This window comes from Chroicocephalus ridibundus, chromosome 11 (genome assembly GCF_963924245.1).
Source record: "Chroicocephalus ridibundus chromosome 11, bChrRid1.1, whole genome shotgun sequence".
NCBI lineage: Eukaryota > Metazoa > Chordata > Aves > Charadriiformes > Laridae > Chroicocephalus > Chroicocephalus ridibundus.
This window is the reverse complement of record NC_086294.1, coordinates 8,187,092-8,209,001: the sequence shown is the minus strand read 5'-3', so window position 1 is coordinate 8,209,001 and position 21,910 is coordinate 8,187,092. Positions and strand designations below refer to the sequence as shown.

The window sequence follows — 21,910 nt, the reverse complement described above, 5'->3', positions numbered from 1 at the left end:
CCTCAGTCTCCTTCTCTACCTAAAAGTCAGTGATTCTTACTTCTGGAGCATCTTTGTGGTGTCTTAGGATTCCCTGTTCCCCATTTTAAAATCTGTCTATGCTACTGAATAGTCACAAGCACTTGAGCTTTAGCAACCTCAGAAGCACATTTGGATGTTTCCATGTGTAAGCAATCACTGACAATTTTAGCAAACAACAGCCTCTGCTTTCCTGTCCCCCTGTCTCCCTCTTCACGCCATTCTGGTTTCACTCTTGAGACCTTTCTGAGTAAGGACTGCCAGCTGCTGGAGTGAGAATAGCAGGTTTAGAGAGAAGGGTATACTGATAGGCCTGTGTAGCTACTGTGGTAGCCCTCATCACTACATATAAATTAACTAAGCAAATCCCAGACTCTGAAGTCTTCACCATCTCATTCATCACAGAATCGTTTAAGTTGGACAGGACCCTCTTGAAATGATCTAGACCAATCCCAAACCATTTTTTATCATTTCTTGCTTAGTGCCCTAGCTCACTGACTTTAGGCGTTCTCACATAAAGGGAGGCCCTGCCACCTCCAGCCCATGTAAGCGGCCAGTAAACTCTGACCTCTGACAAGATTTGGCCTGCTCTTTACCGGCGCCACATGGCTGGAGAATGTTCCTTTCACTGATCACTCCACTGTACTCAACATTACTGCCAATTTGTTATTTACAATCATATTTTAGGTTTGACTATTTTAATATTCAATGCTATAAAATTTCTTTTTTTTTCTTTTAGCCTTAAAAAAAGATTTTAACTTCAGACTTCTAGGCTGATGTCTCTTCTAAGTCACAGTTACTGTAGGATTATTATGCATTTACCAAAATGGTCTTCTGCAGTGTTTTCCCAAAATTTAGTATTATATCTCCTCAACCTTAATTCATCTTAACAAAGTTTCTTTTCTTCAGGATCACTGTATAATTTAAATGAGCTCATGGTATCATTTTCTATTGCAGTAAGTGAGGAAAGTCACTCTATGGAAATGTACTATTTATTTGGCAATCTACTCAGGAAATGTAGTTGCTTTTTTCCATTTTCTCAACAAACAATTCATAGAAAGCTGAATGAAAATTTTATTGCTTACTTCAACATGAATTATTTTTAAAGGGTATAATAAAAACTAATTATTCTCATTAGTTGGGAAATCGTAACTTGCAACCTTTTGTCTTCTGTCTGACTTCTTGAAAAGATAATAAAGCACTGAGGATTAATATTAATACATATTTATACAGTCTCTGATATTAGAAAATTACCTTTTATGATATTTAAGATAGTTTGAATAAGGCTATACCGTAAGACATGTTACTAGACCAGACTATATTTGTACTGCTTCCAAACTTCATTAAAAATACTTATTGGTAAACAGATCTCTAACAAGAAGCTATACAACAATTCTTACTAACTTAATGCGCAGATATGAAGAGATACCACTGTGGCACCATGACATATCCTTCAGGATCAGAAAAGTAATACACAAAACATGAAGAGTATTTTCATGTAGATAAAAAAGTCACTATAAAAAAAAAGGTATAGTTGTGGTGAAAGTACTTCATAAACAAACTTCATCAAGTCAAGATGTATTTAAACTCCAATATAAGTCCAATATAGCCAAATCTGTCTTCTGTTACAGAGACTGTAGGATGAAATTCTACCAAACACCAGATCTGAAGGAAAACAGGAAGATATTCGCTCACACTGAGTTATTACTGTCTTGATAAATAAGAGAGCCACAGCACGCTCAGCACACTGAAAGTCATCAGGTATGAGACCCAAATTGGTAGAAATGACGCTGTATCTTAAGTCTCCCTTAAAATTACAAACTCAGAATTCCACTCTTTTTCCTTACCCATCAAAATGCCACTTTATTTTTGCTACTGGACATCAGCACAGACCACATCTAGCACCAGGGAGATGGTTCAGTGCAAATTTGCTTCCTATTTCTAACAGTTTGCAAATTACCGTAATATGCAATATGTTCATAAATGTTTGCAAAAAATTCACACAAAATCAGATTTGTATGAAAAATTCACATTCAGATTCCAATTTAGATTAATTATCCTCCATGGATTGGAAGGCTGATTGTTGATCACGAAACTACTTCATGCATGCACTGGAGATAGAACCAGTCAAAATAAGAGGCAGTCAGTGCAGCGAGGCAGGCTGGGTTCTGAAAGGATCTGAGGAAACTTTCAGGTCACAGAATGACCCACCTGCAATTTCCAAAAATGAGAATACAAGTTGTTTGGACTCTATTTTCATAGAAGGCCATTTTGTTGGTATCAGTAGCCTGTCAGTGTTCTGTTTCACTGCAGTGACAGTTAACTTTGACTCTTAACACAGATACTTCGTGTCTAATTTTCCACTAACAGCCACAACTTTTACAAACTTACACTATGTAGTACCTGAGACAAAGTCAGTGTTTGTTCATATTATCTGCAGAAAAAAAGCCAGAACTTCATATTTCCTATTAGTTCTATCACCCTTGTTGATCTTATCTGTTGAGTGTTTAATGCAGCATCAGTGACAAATAAATACATTACCTGAGATGATGCAGTTAAATATGGCTTTCGATTTTACATGTATAATGTGTTACTGAATAACAAAGTTTTGTCTAGCAAAGTTTTGGGATTCATTTTGAATCAAGAGGGGAATCAAAATTGGATGTGAATATGTCAGTGTATCGTTTATGTGCACTCCAGAGTAAGACTAAAAAGCGACTAACAGTCCTGTATACCTCACCCTGTTATACAGCCTAGTACCTGTTTGCACTGAGTTTCTTTCCATCCTGGAAAAGTATAAAATGGATTTTTGTTTTAAACAATAATAACTGATGTCCCTACGCCATCTTAATAATGCTTTTGTGTCTGTGCTACCCAGGAACACTGGGGCCCCTTTCTGAAGGTCTCAGGGCCTTGAAGCCATGCTACACTCCAGATGGAGGGCTCAGAGTAGGATTAAAGCTAGGAGATGTAGGAAGTGTCACGACCCAAGTATTGCTTCTGTTTTGAAGATGGTGCTCAGCTGTGCTGTCTGAGAGTTGTTTCAACAATCTTCCCCAAGGAACTGAGCAAAATCGAATAGGTTCCTCACTACCGTTGTTTATTTTGCCTTTATACCTAAACAGCTCTGCTAATTCTTGAGGAATTGTGCCACAATTGGAATTAATGAGATACATTAGCGCTGCACCTCGCCAGCCAAGATAACTTAAAACGCACTAGCTCAGGTTCCAGAAGCAGTCAAACTGTGATAGCACTAAACTCCACAGGGACTAATTTATCACACTTCTTAACAGATTATTAACCCAAACAAACCACCATGCTTCCAGCACCGCACTGGCTTCCAATACCTATTTCAAGCTGTTCAGGTAGCACTGCCTCAGCAGCTGCAATGCAGACATAACCTGAAAGTGCCGATTCTTAAAATTTAATGTATCATAAATAGTCAGAAGATCTAAATATTAGCTGAATTACAGATAAAAGTAGTACCTAATCTAAGGTTATCATGAAGCCAACTTTTAAAAGGAGAGTCAAATCCCTGGAAGTCTTTGACTTACTTGGGTTTAAAAACTTTACTCCTAACTGAAAAGACAGTATGTACAGAAGATTAATACATATACATGAATTGACTGGTCATTAAATCATCAACAATAGGTCGAAACACTGAATTGATTTATAAAGCTAGAGGATTTAAAGCTGAAGATGTAACCAGTAAATATAAAGATGCTTCTGAAATTTCATGAGGTATACTGCTGATTTAAAAGAGAAAATTAGAATGTACTTTTCAGTAAGTATAGTAATCAAGGTTGATATTAATGATACATCTAAGTATGTGTGAGAAAAGGACCGACAATGATAATTATTACCACTGAAGATTATTTTGATTAAATAATGCTTAAGTAATTGAACATAATTATTTGAAACCTTTCCATTTCCAACTCTAGCATGTTTGATTAAAATGTCACATAGAAATAACAAGGTCCAGTATTAAATAAACCATGATTTCAGTATTACAACCAAATCTTGTCTCCAGAACAAAGACTAAACATAAGATTATTTCATTATTTTCTGTTCTTGTGGGTTGAATTAATTAAAGCTGATTGTTTTCTTTGAGCAAACTTTGAACATTCCATGTTATTCAATGTATGAGTAGTACAAGAGAAGTGGCCTGTTTATGGTCACAGCTCTGCGGGAAGCCCAGGCTGAGGCTGATGAGGAGGAGAGCCCAAGCCCTGCCCTTGCCTCCACCTCTCCTCTCTACTCCACTTACCCCTTCCCGCTGGGGCTCCTTGCTTCCCGCCAGGCAGCTGCGTGGGTACTTTGCTCTCACTCACCACCCTCTCTCAAGTCCAGCACCTTCTGCTTCATGGTGGACACAATGCAGGTCAACGGTAAGCGCTCCCAGAAACCATGGCTCCAGTAGCACTGGGGGTCTCCTGCAGATGCCTCTGGGGAAGCAGGATGAGGTGAGTCTGAAGGCGCAGGCAAAGGCTGTTGATCCCCACAGCTCCCTCATGGCTAGGAGACACTGGGCCAGCAGCCCTGCAGCCCAGCCCTGAAGTGAGAGGGCACCCCTTTCCCTCCCGTCCATCTCCCCTCCCATCCTCTGCACTCACCTCACCTGTCTACCCCCAACCTAAGTCCTGCTCCTGCCTCACAGCCCTTTTTATATCCTGTGATACACTGTGATGTCATCACCGTGATGTCATCACCGCCCACGTGCTGCTCATTGTGACACCACCACCACTGTCTTTCCAGCTGACCTTCAGTACCCGCCCAGGGAGTAAAAGGTGCGTGCTGTGGGATAGCACATGCTGCGTGCACCTGCGCAGGGCGCTGCCCCGTGAGCCAGAGCAGTGCATGTGTGGAGGGTGCTGTGGGGCCCTCAGCCTTTGGTGCTCACAGTGCTGAGGCGGCACTGGGGGCAGTGGGGATAGAAAATGCTGTTTGTACGGTCCAGTAGCAGATTGCTGCCTCTCTGGAGAGAAGGAGAGGTAGGCTGTAGACACGGCAAGGCATTTGAATTGCTTTCCTACATTTACGGATCTAAATTTAGTTGTATGCAATGTGGTAATGAAAGATACCGTGAGGGATCCATGTGCTCTAGTGGTCATGATTCATCCGAATTATTTTAGAGTTCTGTGTCAGGACAGATTGAATCTGGGCCTAGAAATGCTGGTTTTCTTTTGTACTTTAGTACTAAAGATGAGCCTTTATTTTGACAAACACAGCGTTTCATTTTGCAACTTATAAGAATGGATGTTGAATTGGTTATTACATTATATATATTCTGTAGAAACTCCTGAAGACATAAAGACTGACAAACTGTAGACACTTGCCATTTATAGGAGACAGAAAGAAATCTGTTTGATATTTTTGGTCTAAATGTATCAAAATTGAAACAAAACAAAACAAACGACAACACCTTATTGTTTAGATTAATACCTTAGAATATTAAAAGCTCTACAGCTCTTGAGCAAAAGACTAAGATTCCAATTGCAAAAGAACAAATTTATGGCCATATGGAAGGGCAAGCTGAAGTCTTAGCAGCACATCCTAGAGAGCTTCAGCTAGAGGAGTTACATAAATCTATTACCTATTATAAAGGAAAATAACTATAAATGAATGCAGAGAATTATAAGTAAGTGGCCTGATGCTTGCAAATGGGGAAAAATGTAGAACTGATAATTCAGGGTTATTTTTAGCTAAAAATAATCTTTAAATCTTAAAAATTACATTAAAACTATAGAGAGAGTACAGACACACATAGAGCAAGTTAGAGGTAACACTGAAATAACAGACTTGGAGCAAAGACAACAATGCAGAGATTCTATGGTGACACAACATTCGGGCTACAATGGTGCCATTGGAAAAGTGAGTTCCCCCATTTCCAGTTCATGACTATCACGGCCACAGTATTGAAAATTAAGAGGAGGTTGTGGTCACAATGTCTGGAGTCCTTCCAGAGTAACCTTCCAGAGTTTCTGAAATGGGAACGATCATTTTTGAAAGTGCTCATTCATTTTTCATATGCCCAGTCTGTCTTCCATTCTGCATTTAAACGTATTACACTTGCACTTTTAAGGGATATCTAAGATGTTAATGGAATTTCAGTCAACCGCACTGTATTTCCCCGAAAAGGATAGATTCGTTAAGACCTGAACCCAGTCTCCTTTTTTTGTTCTGGCAAAACAGCGAAAAGACAGCCTGGAGGTATATTCTATTAATTCCTAATATAAATTAAGTTAGATGACTGTAAGCAAAATGATTATGATGAATAAGAAAACAGGCACATTAGAGAAAATGTGAAATGGAAGGGGAGAGAACAGAAAATATATTTCTGCAAACTAGGAAATGAGATAGGAAGGTAGAAAGTTGTAGAAAGATACATAAATGTAATTGAACTATGAGTACTATTTTCTTTCAGATACCATAAGCAGAATGGGATTTGATACCACATTAATCACAGCTTTATAAATGCAACAGAAAAAAACCAAGCACACAGGTGAATGATCACTTCATCAGACTGACAAATGAAACAATTAAAACATTTTTGGTACATTCTTTAATTTGCTGACTCCAGTCACAGTCACTGCAGGGGCTGTCTGAGTGCTGATATCCCTACTTGGAAGAAATATTTATTTTTTCTTCCTTCATTTATTTTTTTCAAATACATTTCACAGTGTGTTTCTTCAGCTTTTTGGTAGAGCAGACTTAATAACAAAGATGTGTGCATGCCATGGTAGATCAGCATGCAGAACTTTAATTACAGTTATGTCAATTTTAGACCTTCAACTCTTGTTAAAAACACCACTATATTGGAAAAGCGTGATTGCATCTCTGTGTAGCTATTCCTTTACGTTTTGGAATGCATTTGTTAAAGGTGACATCATTTATCCCCATTTGCTAGTTTGTCAACATGTCCCAGAATTTTTTTTAATAATCTCAAATGTGTAGCATTATATCTTCTTAAAATCCTAATTAAAGAGGTGTTTTGTGCCAGCAAAGAAATTAAAAAACATGAGCTTTCATATGTAATCATCAGGAAAGTGGGTAAAAATTTCCATTAAATACTTGCATAGGTTTACGCTTCTGATGCAAAAAACCACTTGTTGTGTTAACTTTGTTTCATTTCCTAAACACTTATAATCCAGTAATTTTCATTTTAAAGGCTGCAACTTTTTGAAAAGAGAGAGAAAGAGAGAGAAAGAGAGAGAAAGAGGTCTAACTTGCTTTTTGACATCATTTGGAACTCTACAAGATAAAGGGAATACACGTGGCAAGGGGAGGATGTTTCTTCGCAGTTTCCCTGAGCTTTTTAACCCAACATGAACAAAGCACAGAATACTTTGATTTTGGGTGGAAATTTGCATACAGAAAAGTAAAGACGCCTGGGACACTGCATGTTACCAGAAAGATTCCTGGTTTTCCCATGTAATTTGGAAGGAAAGAAGCTAAAGGAGAGACAAAGACGTGTATTTTCTCACCTGAGAAGCATGAATAGTAAGCACACCTTTTCAGATCAAAAAGTTTTTAGAGCACTATTTCAGAAGCTGCCAATGGTCCACTAATCTGGTGGTTCAAGAGGCAACCCATTCCGCTGCTGCACAAATGGGAAACATTCTCATCGACCACTGAATTAATACATTCATACCTGGAATTATCCATCATATCCCAGGAAAATAGCTCTCCCTGAAGGAGCCATCTGCATGGGACATAATAATGCCTGCCTGTTTGCCTGTATTTGTTTTCCAGATCTCATGCTGCAAAACGTCTGCCTCACCGTTTCTTCTTAGCAATACTCCACGACAGCTTTTATTTTTTGGTAAACAGATTACTCAAAGAATGTCCTTGAGGGGATTGATGCAACAAAAGAATAATCCCCAAAACAGCCAAATATGGAACTGTAGGGAGAAAACAGGCCTTTGCAGAGCAAGTCTTATAGCTTTTTCAGGTAATTTGATATTCATTGATGAATAAATAAACAACTGGAAATTGGTCCAGGCGGACACAGAGTAATAGACCTGTTTGCTGAGACCTGCAAAACTCGCAGAACTTTAAAAGCTCTTACCACGCCAAGAACTTCTCATCCCTAGCTCTATGTGCTAATTAATCTCTCAGTAAATTACTTTCTTTTTATTTGTTCCAAAATATATAAATAATAGTAGCTTAAATATAACACAGAAAGATACTACTACAAAAAGAATGCCATAATGAAAAGAAAGCAACCTGGGATCCTGAACTCTCTTTGCATTTGTCTTGTCATTCACTTCCACAAAATGAGTCATTCCAAATTTGCTAATTCATCCAGGCACCTATGCCAATTTCCAAGAATTAATCCTAAAATATCTCCCATCCTGAGGTATTAATCTCATCATAGATTACTGCTCGACAATACTTTATCTTGCACTTCATTTATATTGCACTCCAGAATATAGGGACTTAAGGAAAAACTTCTAATAAAACAGCCTCAGGTTTGGGGGTTTTACTTTCCTTTTTTTTGCTTTTTCTTTAGATATTGCTTCAACATAGAAATTATTCCTTATACACCACCATCTAATATATCTAGTGCAGTATGTCTTTCCATTTCCAGATGCTCCAGAGACAGATCCCTGTTCTGTACTTGTGTCTATGGGGTTACCTGCCTTTTGGAAAGATCACCTCCCTGATCCACGTGCCCCCTTTTTTTTTTCCCTCAGTGGTTTGTGTCCTTGAATCATCTCTTGTCTTCTTCCTTCAAGTCACAGTAGCGATCTAAGGTTAGGTAAAAATTGTTGCTACACTTACATAAAAGTAAAATGCACATTGTATTGTATTTGAGGAACTGCTGGAGCTCCAGACCCCCAGTCACAAAGAGCACTGAGACCAGCATCACTGTGTCACCCCGGGGAGCCCTGCCGGGCTTTCAGCTAGGCCATATCCTGCACTAGACGGCTGGGGAGCAACAGTTCTCTCTCCTGTGAACCATTCCCAGAAATACTTATTTTGGTATGCAGCTCCTATGGTCAGGAAAACTGCTCTCACCAGGTTGCAGCCTATCTTTCATCCCATTAAGTCAATTTCATTCATTTCGACGCATATTCTTTATAAATGGGGTAGATACTGTGCTGGTTTTATTGGCAAAGTCAAAAGTATAAACTAATTATTTTGGTTATTCATTATTCTGCTGAGACAAATGTTATGAAGAACAAAAGGCAGAACTTAATAAATTAGCTGGCAATGCTAATCTGGTGTGAGTTTTGAGCATTACTCAGGAAATATAAGCACTATGAAAAGATCTAGTGAAATCAGAAATGCTGTCTGGTAATAATAATGGAAGGACGGTCTTGTTCTCTAATTACCAGACATGAATTTGGGAAATTCGGCTTCCAAGGCACCATGACTTTGCAGTTCATTACATTCTCAATGACTCATATTATCAATACGTCCTTTTAATCACTCTTTGTTGTCTTGACCCTTGTTATACAATGATTGTTCATTCTTTCAAGATAGGGGTTACCCTTGTGTTCACAGAGAACTGCCTTAATCTAAACAAACTTGTTGCATCCTAAATTCTAGCAGATAATGAGAATCCAAGTGAAGAACACAGCTATGGAGACTAATAATCCAGAGTGGGAAAAAGAATCCACTCAGCTGACAGAAAGAACAAATTAAAGGAAGATTTACTTTGATCAATGTAGGGTTAGACCTTTCAATTTCTTCATTACATTGATATCACAGGTTTGCTGCCATACTGTGAGATCCTCATAAGCACACACCTGAAATAAAACTGCCCCTTCTGTGCTTCACATGGGGAAGTATTAGTTTGTAAACTGGACAGTCCTTTCCACATCCCACCAGAGCCGTGTATAGGACATGTACAAGTCAATGCGATGTATCTTCTAGAAGCACTAAAACTTAGGAGAGTTTTCAGCACATTTGGAATATGTGCTGTGACTGACAGAGCACATTCAAAATACTAAGCACTAAGCACTCACGTTAGACATTCAATTTTCATGTTCCCTGAGACTTCAAAAGTCCAACAGATTTCCGTACTCTTATCAATATCAGTATGAGTTGAATCAGTCCCATTCTCTGTTTAAAAGCAGCTACAAAACACAGATTTATACAGGTACTGTGAATTCTCAGTATAATGGGAAGTTATTTATGTACATAAAGAATAGATCAAATTTTACTGACTTAAAAGTATTAATAGTTTATACTGACTTAACACAGTCAATCAAAATTGCACATAAAGCATACATTACAATGTTAGCTTATTGCTTCGTTCTGGTTTCCTTTAGCATTGACTAGTCTTAGAAACGGTTAAAAGGTCAAAAAGTATTGAACACTAAAGAACTTTGAGAAAGCTCACCTCGTTAGTCAAAAAGATGTTAAAAGTTCAAAGGAAAAGAGAACATGAACTTATGGAAGAGAAGGCGCCAGCAAGCTTAAAAAGTATGAGTTAATCATAAAAGCAGAGAAAAGGAAGACTTACTTTTTGGATCTCTTATAGACGTACTAAATCTTACCTATCCGACATTATCCAATAATAAGAAAACAAGAATACCTAGTCTTTTTGCCTAGCATCGCTTTCCCTAAGAAAGAGTCCTTTTCACATAGCCCTTAGAGAAGTCATAGCGTGTGCATTTATCCCTACAGGGTTTTTTAAATCAAAAAGGAAAAGTAGACAGAAACCTTGCTAATATTTCATATCTTTATCTTCTGATAACCATCTAACTTATTAACACTAAAATAATAAAGTCCAGCTAAAGTTTGGGTTGTCTGAACACAGTTTTCCGTAGCACAGAGGACATGACACAGAGGAGTTTCACATGTTCCACTGTAAACTCTATCCATTGTATGGAGACAAAAATAGCAAATTATGAAATATATTGTCTTATATTATGAAAGCTCAAGAGCACTACACTTCAGAACTGAATTTTCTAATGTTTTCACAAGCATGACTATCTAAACGTATATATTATGTAGACTAATTGGAACACCATGACAATGAAGTAAACACAAAGATCACCAAGCATCAAAACAATTAATTTTTATGCAAAACATGCTCACAGTTTTTACTTTCATGAATTAAAATTATGCAAGCATATCAATTAACGCTAACACAGATTCATCAACATTGCAGTAAAAGGGTATGCAAAGATTTATTTATGATCTTCTAACATATTAGCCAGCAAAGTGTTTTTTTCCAAAATGCAGTCTTGCACAACTTGGCAAACAAACAGAAGGGTCATTTTGCTTGTGATTATATTGGATTTTTTTTACTGAATGTTAATGAATTTTAAATTGCCTCTGTTAATTTTACTTTTTAATTACAACACAATATGAATTTACTGGAGCTGATTAAAAATTGATTTACCTATTCTTTAACAAAAGGTACAGTCCTAAATTAGAATGGGCGTATTTAAAGTGCAATCTAAACTTTAAAAAGTATAGAGTTTCATTTTAAATAGTTTTCAATTCTTAAGTAGCTCTTCTTACTATTTTTCATATGATGTATGGATACAGGTAAAAGAGAATGTCCTTTCACTAAAAATCCCAATAATATAGTGTTTTCATTTTTGTGTACGTGGCTACATATTTCATAAACAAATTAGCATGGTACTGCCAATACAATCTTTCTTCAAGTATTAATGGTTTCAAGCTGGGCTTCCAAGAAAAAGAGAAATGATCTATATGGAGTTTATTTCTGGTTATATATGTCAGCATATATATACATTTGACCACTAAAACAGAGTGGTCAAATGGCACATATAGGAAATCATTATTACAGGAAGTACAGATGAACAATCTTGCAAAGTCTAACTCTACCAGGAGAACCCAAAGCATAGTGTAGCAACCACTGCTGTGAATGTATTTTCATATATATATATATTTAATGTTCTACTGACATAGATTTACAAACCATGGAAGCAAGGAACAGGAACGATAGTTCGTATCTGCAACTAGTCCACACAGTTGGAGTAATTTGGTAAAAATATTACCATCATGCTATGTACAAAATGTAAGTCAAAAAAAGGTGTTTAACTTGGTTTCAAGAGAAACTTGTATTTCAGCCTCTCTGAAGAGAAGTACTATCAGTAACACATAAAAACTTAATCATGAATCCACAAAAATAACTCAAAAATTCTTCACAGTGGGAAACACTACACCCTTTTATTAGGTAAGCAGTGCAATAAAATAGAAGGAGCAGGGTAGAAACCTTGAAGACAGCTTACACCAGAGACTCCTGCAAAATTCAGTGTCAGAATTTCCCCCCGGATTGGGGTTCCATTTGAAAATGAAGAGGTTACAACTGAAACATAAGATATAAATGACCTAAGCAGTCCTCAGTTCTCTGCTTTTCCTCAGAGGTTTGCACCAGAGAGAACTGTGTAGGGGTTATTCCCTCTTCAAAGGCAACTTCATTCCAAATCATACTTTGTACACATTTCTTTGTATAGTATTGTAACACTAGTGTCACAGCATAGTACTGCTGCACATCTCTTTCCACAACATTTATTCTTCATTTGTGGCCAAATATTCAGCTGTGCAATTACTACTGCGCATCGTTCTTCTATACAGCTTAATGAAGAATCTCTCCTTGGGAGCCCATCATTCCTATGGGGCTGAGCTTTCCAACAAAAATACCCTGGGTATTTTTGAGGATCCTCTCCCAAGAGATATTAAATAATTTATACTTGAAATAAAGAGAGATTGCATGTCACTGCCTTCCTGTCCATGTAGAAGCCAGCCATCGGAATATCAGACACATGCTATCCCTTGGCAAAGAGCTGACACTGGCATCAGAACAAGACATTCGTGCAAAAAAACTCAGGGGAAGGAGTGTAACACTATGTGTTTGAACAGTAATGCTGTATATGACTTCTCCTCCTTCCAAGTGCCAGATTCTGTTTACCTTCATTAAATAAATTTTACTATTCATGAAAGCACAGAAAAACACGTATGTGTAATGAGCTAAGACCAATTTTGCCTGTAGATGGTATGCTATGAGCTTAAATCTAATTTAGTAGATGTAAAATACATTTTGAATTTATATGCATTTTATTTCAATATCCACAATACCGACTGTTTAAGAAATTGTCATAAATCTCTACATTTAAAATTTTGGATAACGAATTATAGTTTTTGTTTATAATTCAGAGTTCCTTCTGTTCTGTGCAGTACATTTAACAAGAAGCCAATCTGGGGTTTTTATGATTGCGTGGGCACATAATGCACGAGACACATGTTTTGGAGAAACTAGGTCTATTCATAACCACTCTTCCACATACATTTTGTTTACTTTCTTATATATACACTCTCATAAGTGGGATATAAACACATGGTTAGTCACTAGGATGCCTCCTGTTGTGGTGTATTTTGTCTGGTTGCATTGAATGGTATGTTTATATCAGGTCTATTAAGTACCCAAAACTTGTACAGCTACAAGCATTTATTTTTTTAATTTAGACTTTTGGAGGAACTGACCATTCAAGATTCCCTAGAGCTGTCCAAAAATACTTTTTAAAAAATGTTGCATAATTTATATTGACTTCAGAGCATCTGTAAGTCACTACATTACTCTATTTGCATGTCTGATAAATTTTCCTGACAATGCTATTTACAAATGGTCCATTTAGAAAGGAGCCTTCTACTAAAACGTCTGGAAGAAACGTCAGTTTGGTGACTATGAAGCAGTGAGGTGGGAGTCAACTATGTAGTCAGGGGTGTGTGCGTGCACGTATATATTTGTATGCATATACATACATAGATTCACACACATACATATATTTTTATATATATATACACACACATATATATATACACATGTACTTTATATACGACTGTCTGGCAGAGTGGAATTGAAAATGGGAAGGAATCAATGTGAATTGGGATCTATGGATCCACTACAGGTTTTTTATTACTATTCTCAGATTTTTAGAATCTATTCAGGAAACTTTCCAAAAACATATAAAGAATTTATGCATACATTGCACTCACTGATATTCATTGGGGGTTAGAGGATTAAATCCATCAAGCTCCATGGAAAATTCCTTCTGCTAGGATTCACAGAAGGCTGTTCTTCTAAAGAAATCCCAGTGGTGAGCTTAATAATGTCTTGGCCAAGGGGTAAATCTCTTCAAAGCTCCACGACAACTCACGCATGCCAATAGAGACTGAAGCATGATCTACAGTCTGTTTTTCATTGATCAGTAGAGAAAGCTCCACAAATTTAAAAATATATTGGACTGAATTCCACATATACCTTCGTATAATTTTTTTGTACAGTTAGTTAATGGGAAACAATCATGATAAAGACCTACACATTTATGAATTATACATTCCAGAGAAACAATTTATTTTGATACTATACTCATTTAAACCCAGTTGGATTTGCAGTCTTAAGAGATATAATGATATACTGGAACAATCTTGATTATAGAGTTAATTAGAAAGTAGTTTATTTTTTATTAAAAATTAATAATTCATGCACCTTAATTGCTGGATAATGATGGTTTTGTTTGGTATATGTAGTTAAAAATTACAAAACAGTGCTTTACAGCTATGATTTAAAGTATTCATTTTCACAGAATACATGTCCAGGGGTTGCTGTTAAAGCAGTTACCAAAAATCTAATGCAAACAAAAATACAGCTCATTTAAAATAAAAAAAACCCCAATCTTAGTAAGTCTGAGTTGCCAGGGCTCCTACTTTTGCTTTATCAGGGAAAGCCACGAATAGTTCTCTTGAGCTAATAACCGGAATGAACTAGGACCATAAGCAACCCAGGCATTCTGAGGGGCCAATCCTCTTATTAAAGTTAAAGGATCCAGACAGGACCTCATGAGTTTTCCTTCAGCTTTAATTCTGGATGTCCTTTTCTTCATGCACACATGAATAAATGGTAAAATTATTTCTGGGAGCTAGATCTCCCATTTAAGCAGAAATGCAATCATCATGGTACCCAAGTATTGTGCGTACACTCTCTAACTCAATTTTCTCAGCATTTTTTAGATGTGCTCAGTGCTTAAACCTGATAGAAAGGCTTCCCATCCACACCAGTTAACCTTACCCCGCAGCTTTGTTCTACCTAGTTGTTCTTGAATATTGTCTTGTTCTCTTCTGTGCTGTTCATTTGAATCAGTTTGAATTTCTTCCCAGAAACTGTTATTAATCTAAAAACAGTATCATCTGTTTGCCCCTATTTTTCCATTTTTAGTTTCCCAAGAGATACAAATGGATTTCCCAATTAAAACGTACGGCAAAGAGCACTCCCTTTCAGAGCATCCTTTCCCTTTTTCTCTCTTATTTCACTTATACCAGTCACAGCAGTTGATACCTGGGAAGACAATGTTTGATGAATAAGGTCTTCTCTACACTTGGGTGAAAATCCACATAGGACAGACTCTAACACTAGCTGCTGAGTTTACAGTACATATCAAGTCAAAAAATGTGCTATGAAATTACCAGGTTATGTCATATTGTCTCCTGAGTGAGAATTAAGTAGCAGTAAAGAAGATATGGTGACAATCTACACCCAGTACCATCATAACTAGGATTATTTTTAACTATAGTGTCATGTTGGATGTATTATATCCCATGCTGTCTAAATATGATCCGCATGAGAACCAATGCAAATTTATACATATATCTACTGAGAAGCATTTAATGGAATTTCCCACAGGAATCATAGAATGGTTTGGGTTGGAAAGGACCTTTATTAAAGACCATCTAGTCCAATTCCCCTACTATAGGCAGGAAAAAAAAGAGCGTTCTTCCTGAAGGCAACCAGATCTAGCAGCCACAGCAGTAGAGCACGGGGCATTCTGTTCTCGAGCTCTTAGATACTGGGACTGTTCCCCTGGGGAGTTTGTGAGTTCATTGCCTTCTCCATGTCACAAAATCCAGAACCCTGTCAAAACAGCAGAGTATCTGTGCAGTTGGATTTTCCTTGGTACACATAGTATGAAAACACAGGTGTATGAATCTCACTGTGCTTATGTGGTTCCCGTTCTGTTTATTGGATGACACAGAACTAGGAGAAATGGTTGATAAACCAGATGGGTGCAGAGACATTCAGAGGGACCTCTAAAGGCTAGAGAAATGGGCCAACAGGAACCTCATGGATTTCAACAAAGAGAAGAGCCAAGACCTGTCCCTGGAGAGGAATAACCCCATGCATGAGCACAGCCTGGGAGCCAACCACATGGAAAGCAACTGTGTGGAGAACAACATGGGGTCCTGGTGGACAAGTTGACTAAAAACTAGCCACACACCCTTGGAGCAAAGCAGGCCAACAGCATCCTGGGCTGCATTAGAGGTGCGAGCAGGTTGAAGGAGGTGATCCTCCTCCTCTGCTCACCACTTGAGACACATCTGGAGTGCCAGATCCAGTGCTGGGCTCCCTGGTACAAGAGGGACGTGGATTTACTGAAGAAAATCCAGTGAAGGACCACTAAGGTGCTGAACAGCTTTTGAAGCATCTTGCATCCAGGGAGAGGCTGAGAGAGGGACTGTTCAGCCTGGGGAAGAGAAGTCTCAAGAGGATCTTATCAGTGTGTGTGAATACCTGATGGGAGAGTGTATAGAAAGCAGAAACAGACAATTCTCAGTAGTATGCACTGATAGAACAAGAAGAAATGGGCACAAATGACAATACAAGAAATTATGTTTAAACATAGAAGAGTGTTTTACTGCAAGGTTGATCAAACACTAGAATAGGTTGCCCAGAGAGGCTGTGGCTTCTCTGTTCTTGGAGATATTCACAACCCATCTGGACACAGTTGTGGGCAACCTGCTTAATTGGTCCTGCTTTGTGCAGGGTTTTTTGACTAGATGATCTCCAGGAGTCACTGCCAAACTTTGCCTCTCTTTGATTCTATGGTTCTAAATGCTTTTCTCATTTCTGTAACTCCAGCCAGCCCTTTGACTCTCGTACCTCCTTGGAATGTAAATACGTAGGGACAAAGTTTGCGCCATGTCTTCAAAATTACAGAATTAGCCCTGCTGTTCATACCATATATTAAGTCACTTGATGTATTTGTTAAAACCAAGCAATACTGCATTTGTCACACTGTGATGCCCTAATTAACTATTTTAAAGTGGTGACGTTCACTGAAGAAAGTGCTAAGTCGACTGCTTTTTCTAGACTGGAACAGTAGAGAAAAGCACATATTTGCAAAAAGAAAAGCATGTTAATAGAGGCCTGTTTATGACAACATATAATATAAACTGATGATTAACCAGGCTTGCACATATGGCAAATGAAATTTATACACAAAATCAAAATTCATGCATATACCCATAAAGATAAATTGAGCACTGTGTAATTTCAGGGACATGTTTTTTCTTTCTTTAGGAAAATGTCTACTTCACTTTGAATGATAACATAATGTAACTACAAAGCAGCACTAAAAGTAGTGCTGTTCTGAAATTCCAAGGAGGCAGGCATGAATTTCAAGTAGTAGTCTAAAAACCATGACTAAAAGTTCCCTCTTCTCTCCCACCACCACCATTTACATTCAGTCAGTACAAGGTGTAGTCTCACATCGTGTAATACTGTTATGCATGAAGAGTCTCTCCCTCTTTTATGTTTCAACGAGGACTGAACCTGCTTCTGAACTTCAGACATTGCTCTTTGTTAGCAAAGTCCTGAAGTCAAGACAGCAAGCAGGAGATTTATGGCAGTATCTTCTTATGCTAGAATCAAAAACTACTTCTAGAGATTTTAATCAGAAGTTTTTTTCAAATTCATCTCTGGTTACCATAGCCCTGCACTGCAATAATGCAGACAAAAACAGGCATAAGCATAAAACCCAGCAGCCTGGACATGCTGTATGAAGGAAATGAGACAAATGATAGCTCAATCTGCCCAACGCTTTGGAAACCTGTACATTAATGCAAGAAGTGTGCGGAAGAAACAAGAGAAGCTGCATAGGAACTCTAAATAATAAGCACTTACTGACTAGCACTACAGAAGCTTAGTAAATTATGCACTTTACTGCAATGGAAAAAGCTAGCACGTTCACATATGACACTTGTCTTAGGATCCAAATTGGGGAAGTTATCCATGCTGAAAATCTGGGAACCTGAACTCGGGTGTTAAAACATTTTAGATGACTGAACCATGAAAATGCAGTGGAAAGAACTTTTGTGAAAAAATACTACAATTATCCAAGACACAATGCAAGGTAATAATGGAGGTTTACACTATCCAGACAATCCTTAAAAAGAGAATAATACAGTACAACATGGGTTAATCTGGAAGTTATGGTGACAATAAATATTACAAATGCACATCCACACAGAGGAGGCAGAAAAAAGCAATCAGTGCAAAGACTGTTGTATATTTAATGAATAGAGAGGAATTGACTGAGATCATGATTAAATGCAGCTTGGATGACAATGACTATGGTATAAGAGCTAAGGAAACTTAGGAAAGCAAGGACGCTAGATAGCTGAATAGAAACAGAAAGACTTCAAGAAAACAGAGGTCAACAGAATCAATAAATCCCTAGGTAAGAGCTCATATGACAGGAAAAAAGAATTACAAAGAGTGGCAGTTTCACTAAAAATATTAATGGTGCAAGAAGAAACTATCCCAATACAGAAGCTGAAAATAACTAAACCAGAAGCTTCTCACCAGTGTCAAGCAAAAGAAAGAAACACAGAGAAAGTGGAAACAGGTCAATTATACTAAAAATACAGGAAGAGTGTGTAGAAAGAAAATTAGAAAGGTCAAAGCGTAAGATGGAAAGAAGTCAGTAAAGAAATCAAAGACAACAAGAAATCATTGCAGATGTTAGCAGTAAGAGAAGTTAAGTGTCAGCCTAGTACTGATTGGAGTGGGAAGCTATCAGAATGCCAGGACTGCTTGCATGCTACATGATATTTCTGCTTTAAAATGTTAACTGCAAGCAGGTGGTTAGAACAATTAACACTGTAAAAAAGAGTAAAATCTCAGCTTGCAATCAAGAAAAACAGGTTAACACAATTCTGCTGCTCATACTGACTGATGAATTTACTGAACTAGCTGCAACAATTCAGATATATTAAAGCTCATTAAATACCTGTGAGGAACTGAAAAGCCAAAAAGGTAAAATGCAATGTCTATCATTAAAAGGGAATACTGGAAACATAAGGCAGTCAGATATGGAAGTATAATTGAAATCACTGAATTTCCCCCCACTCGCAAATTGATCACAAATAACTAGGCATCTGATAGGCATCTGAAAAATCATATGGCTATTTCCAAGAGCTGACATGGATTGGTCCAGGACAAATCACATCAAACTAATTTTCTAATTTTCTTCTCTGATAGGCCAACAGATCACATGGATGATGAAGAAATCTTGAGTGTTTCAATTTTAGTAGAGCTTTTGACGTAATATATTCTAACAGGTGAACCAGGAAAGTTGTCATGAAAGTAATGAAGAATAGGTACAAAAATGTTTGGGATTACATACTCACTGGAGATACAGAGGTCCATGTGTAGGTCTGGTTTTATTCAATTTTTCATTATTATCCTAGATAAAGGAACAGAAAGTATATTTATTAAATACGCAGCTCCCATCAAAGGAAGAAAGACCCCACATAGGGGGAGGAGAGGTCTAGAATTCACAGTGATCTTGACAAAATGAAAAACAATCTGAAACCACATAGATAAAGTTTAAAAACAGAATTAAATTTGTTCACAAGTGAAACATGAGACAGTAACGTCACACCATTACAAATACGTAACAAAATAAATGTTACAAATGTTTGTGCCTGTTTTAATAAACATATTCAACCTAAAAACGTAACCATAAAACATGTAAACATATAAACCACAGCGTGTAACCATACACATATAGATACACACAATAAATAACGTGAAAAATCCTTGTCATAATGGTTCTCCTCTAGCCACTGTTTGCAAGGCTTCAGCAAGACTACTGGTGCCTCAGTGAAGCAAATGAAGTTGTCAACTGTGTCAACTGTACTTTAGCAAAGACATGGACAAACTGAGATAGATAACAAGAGATTTAGGAAACATACAAAGGAAAGACTGAAAGAACAGGGAATGCTTCAACTTGATAGTTACAGTAGATAAGCAGAAGAGTAACGGGCTTAAATTGCACTAACAAATCACTTTAAAGATCGAGAGAAAATGCTGGTAATAATGAAGGAACAGTGAAATTAATTGCCTGGGGTAGTCACGGTATAGCTATCACTGGAGGATTTTAAAAACAGGTTATACAAACATTTATCAGGAACTACACAGCTATAATGTATTCTGCCTTCAGGCTCTCCCAGATTTCTTTTTCCAAGATTCTGCCATCCAGAATAGTCATTAACTTAACAGATAAGGTACTCGCACAAAATAAAGGGGTTCTGGTGTCAAGTTTCTGCTCTTACCTAGACAAATATTTAACAAGCACTCAGGCCCCCAGACCTGCATGCTGATCCTCTGCATCTTACACAGATACCCTAGCTCCTGAACTGTCATCTCACTGGGAAGCTGGGGTGTTCTCTCATTTGTTTACCTACAAGAAATTTCTGCACCTGAAAGACTTCAAAACAGACTTTTCATTTGAACTGATAGGAATTTTGTGCACGTTCTTGTAGTTAATGAACTGACCCACAGTAAAAAGTATTTAGGCCGTGATTCCTCCCCACCTGACTTTATTCATCAAGTTTGCAGCTTCCTGGACTCATCTGAATCTCTTGGGATTGGACAAAAAGCTCAGCTGGTATGTACGGAGTCCAACCAATTTTCTTGGACTAAACAGACTAATTTTCATATAGCTACACATAGGTGGATCGAAACCCAAAATTCAGAAACCACTTACCTACATTACTTTGCAAAATTAGGAAGGGCATCATAGTCTGGCCTTTAATGTTTTTAGCTTACGTTTCAATTCTCATACAACAGAGATGATAGCTTGACACTTTAAAGTTATTTTATGCATATTCAATTTATATTAACTATTTTTAGCTGTCTTTTTTAACTGAAGTGTGTGAGTAAGCATATTTTGCCAAACTGCAAAGTTCAGCAATGTGTTTAAAGGCAGAAGCTCCTTTGAGGTTTAATGCAGTCTTTTTCCAAGTAGCATGATTTCAATCCAAACTCCAAAACATTACCATTTCACTTTGTGTTCTGAAGGCAGCAAAAAGGAGAAAAAAAATCCAAACCCCAAACCTAAACCCCTTCATTACTTCAAGTTTGACAAGACTCCTCTATTATTAATGTGATGTAGAATTTCCCCCTGATCACCATATTCTGAGCATACTTAGCAATGACATTCCACCCTTTAGCTAGGAGTGAGTACGTGGCTTTGAATGGAAGTAGCTTAGAGGCTTCCGTTATTTCAAATTCTCTGGGAATGACAGCATTGCAACCTATGTAATGTTTGCAGTATTCAGGCAAGGACAGAACAGGCCTTGTTTTTCAGAAATAGCTTACAAAGTCTGGGGTAGATCCTGAAGATGAATTTCTGAGTCCAAATGCTTCTCTTCCCTGCCGCAAAGCGAATATCATGAACACACTTGTTGAGGAACAGCGTATGCAGACTGACAGAGGGAGGAGAATGAGATTATACTGAAGTGATGAGGAAAAGCAAACCCAGCGTATAAATTGAGTGAAGCTAATGAAACCACTATAATGTAATCGCTGCCTAGGGAGGTTTTAGTAAGAAATGAGGGGAGTAACAGCTTGTGGCCTTGCGAGATCAGTGGTAATATGGGAACGACAAACACGTCATCCACCAAAAAGCCTCCGAATCCTATGCCATGGAAGTTTTCTATAGGAATTCTACATGAGAAAATCACCAAGTAAACACAGAGAAAAATGTTCTAATTTTTTAAAGCAGATATTTTTGAAGAAGAACTTGGACAGATTCAAATAACAAAACAAAGATCTAATTTTATC

At 37.5% G+C, this 21,910-nt stretch overlaps 1 long non-coding RNA gene across 2 annotated transcripts in view; it reads right to left on the bottom strand.

Annotated features, from left to right (window-relative positions):
- LOC134522021 (uncharacterized) overlaps positions 1 to 21,910 on the bottom strand; it is a 152,442-nt gene that overhangs the window by 98,665 nt on the left and 31,867 nt on the right. For both annotated transcript variants that reach the window (XR_010072936.1, XR_010072937.1), the window contains exons 3-4: positions 19,471 to 19,526; positions 4,286 to 4,463 (exon numbers count right to left, since the gene is read on the bottom strand). This is a non-coding gene — a long non-coding RNA (uncharacterized LOC134522021). The remainder of the gene's footprint in view (positions 1 to 4,285; positions 4,464 to 19,470; positions 19,527 to 21,910) is intronic.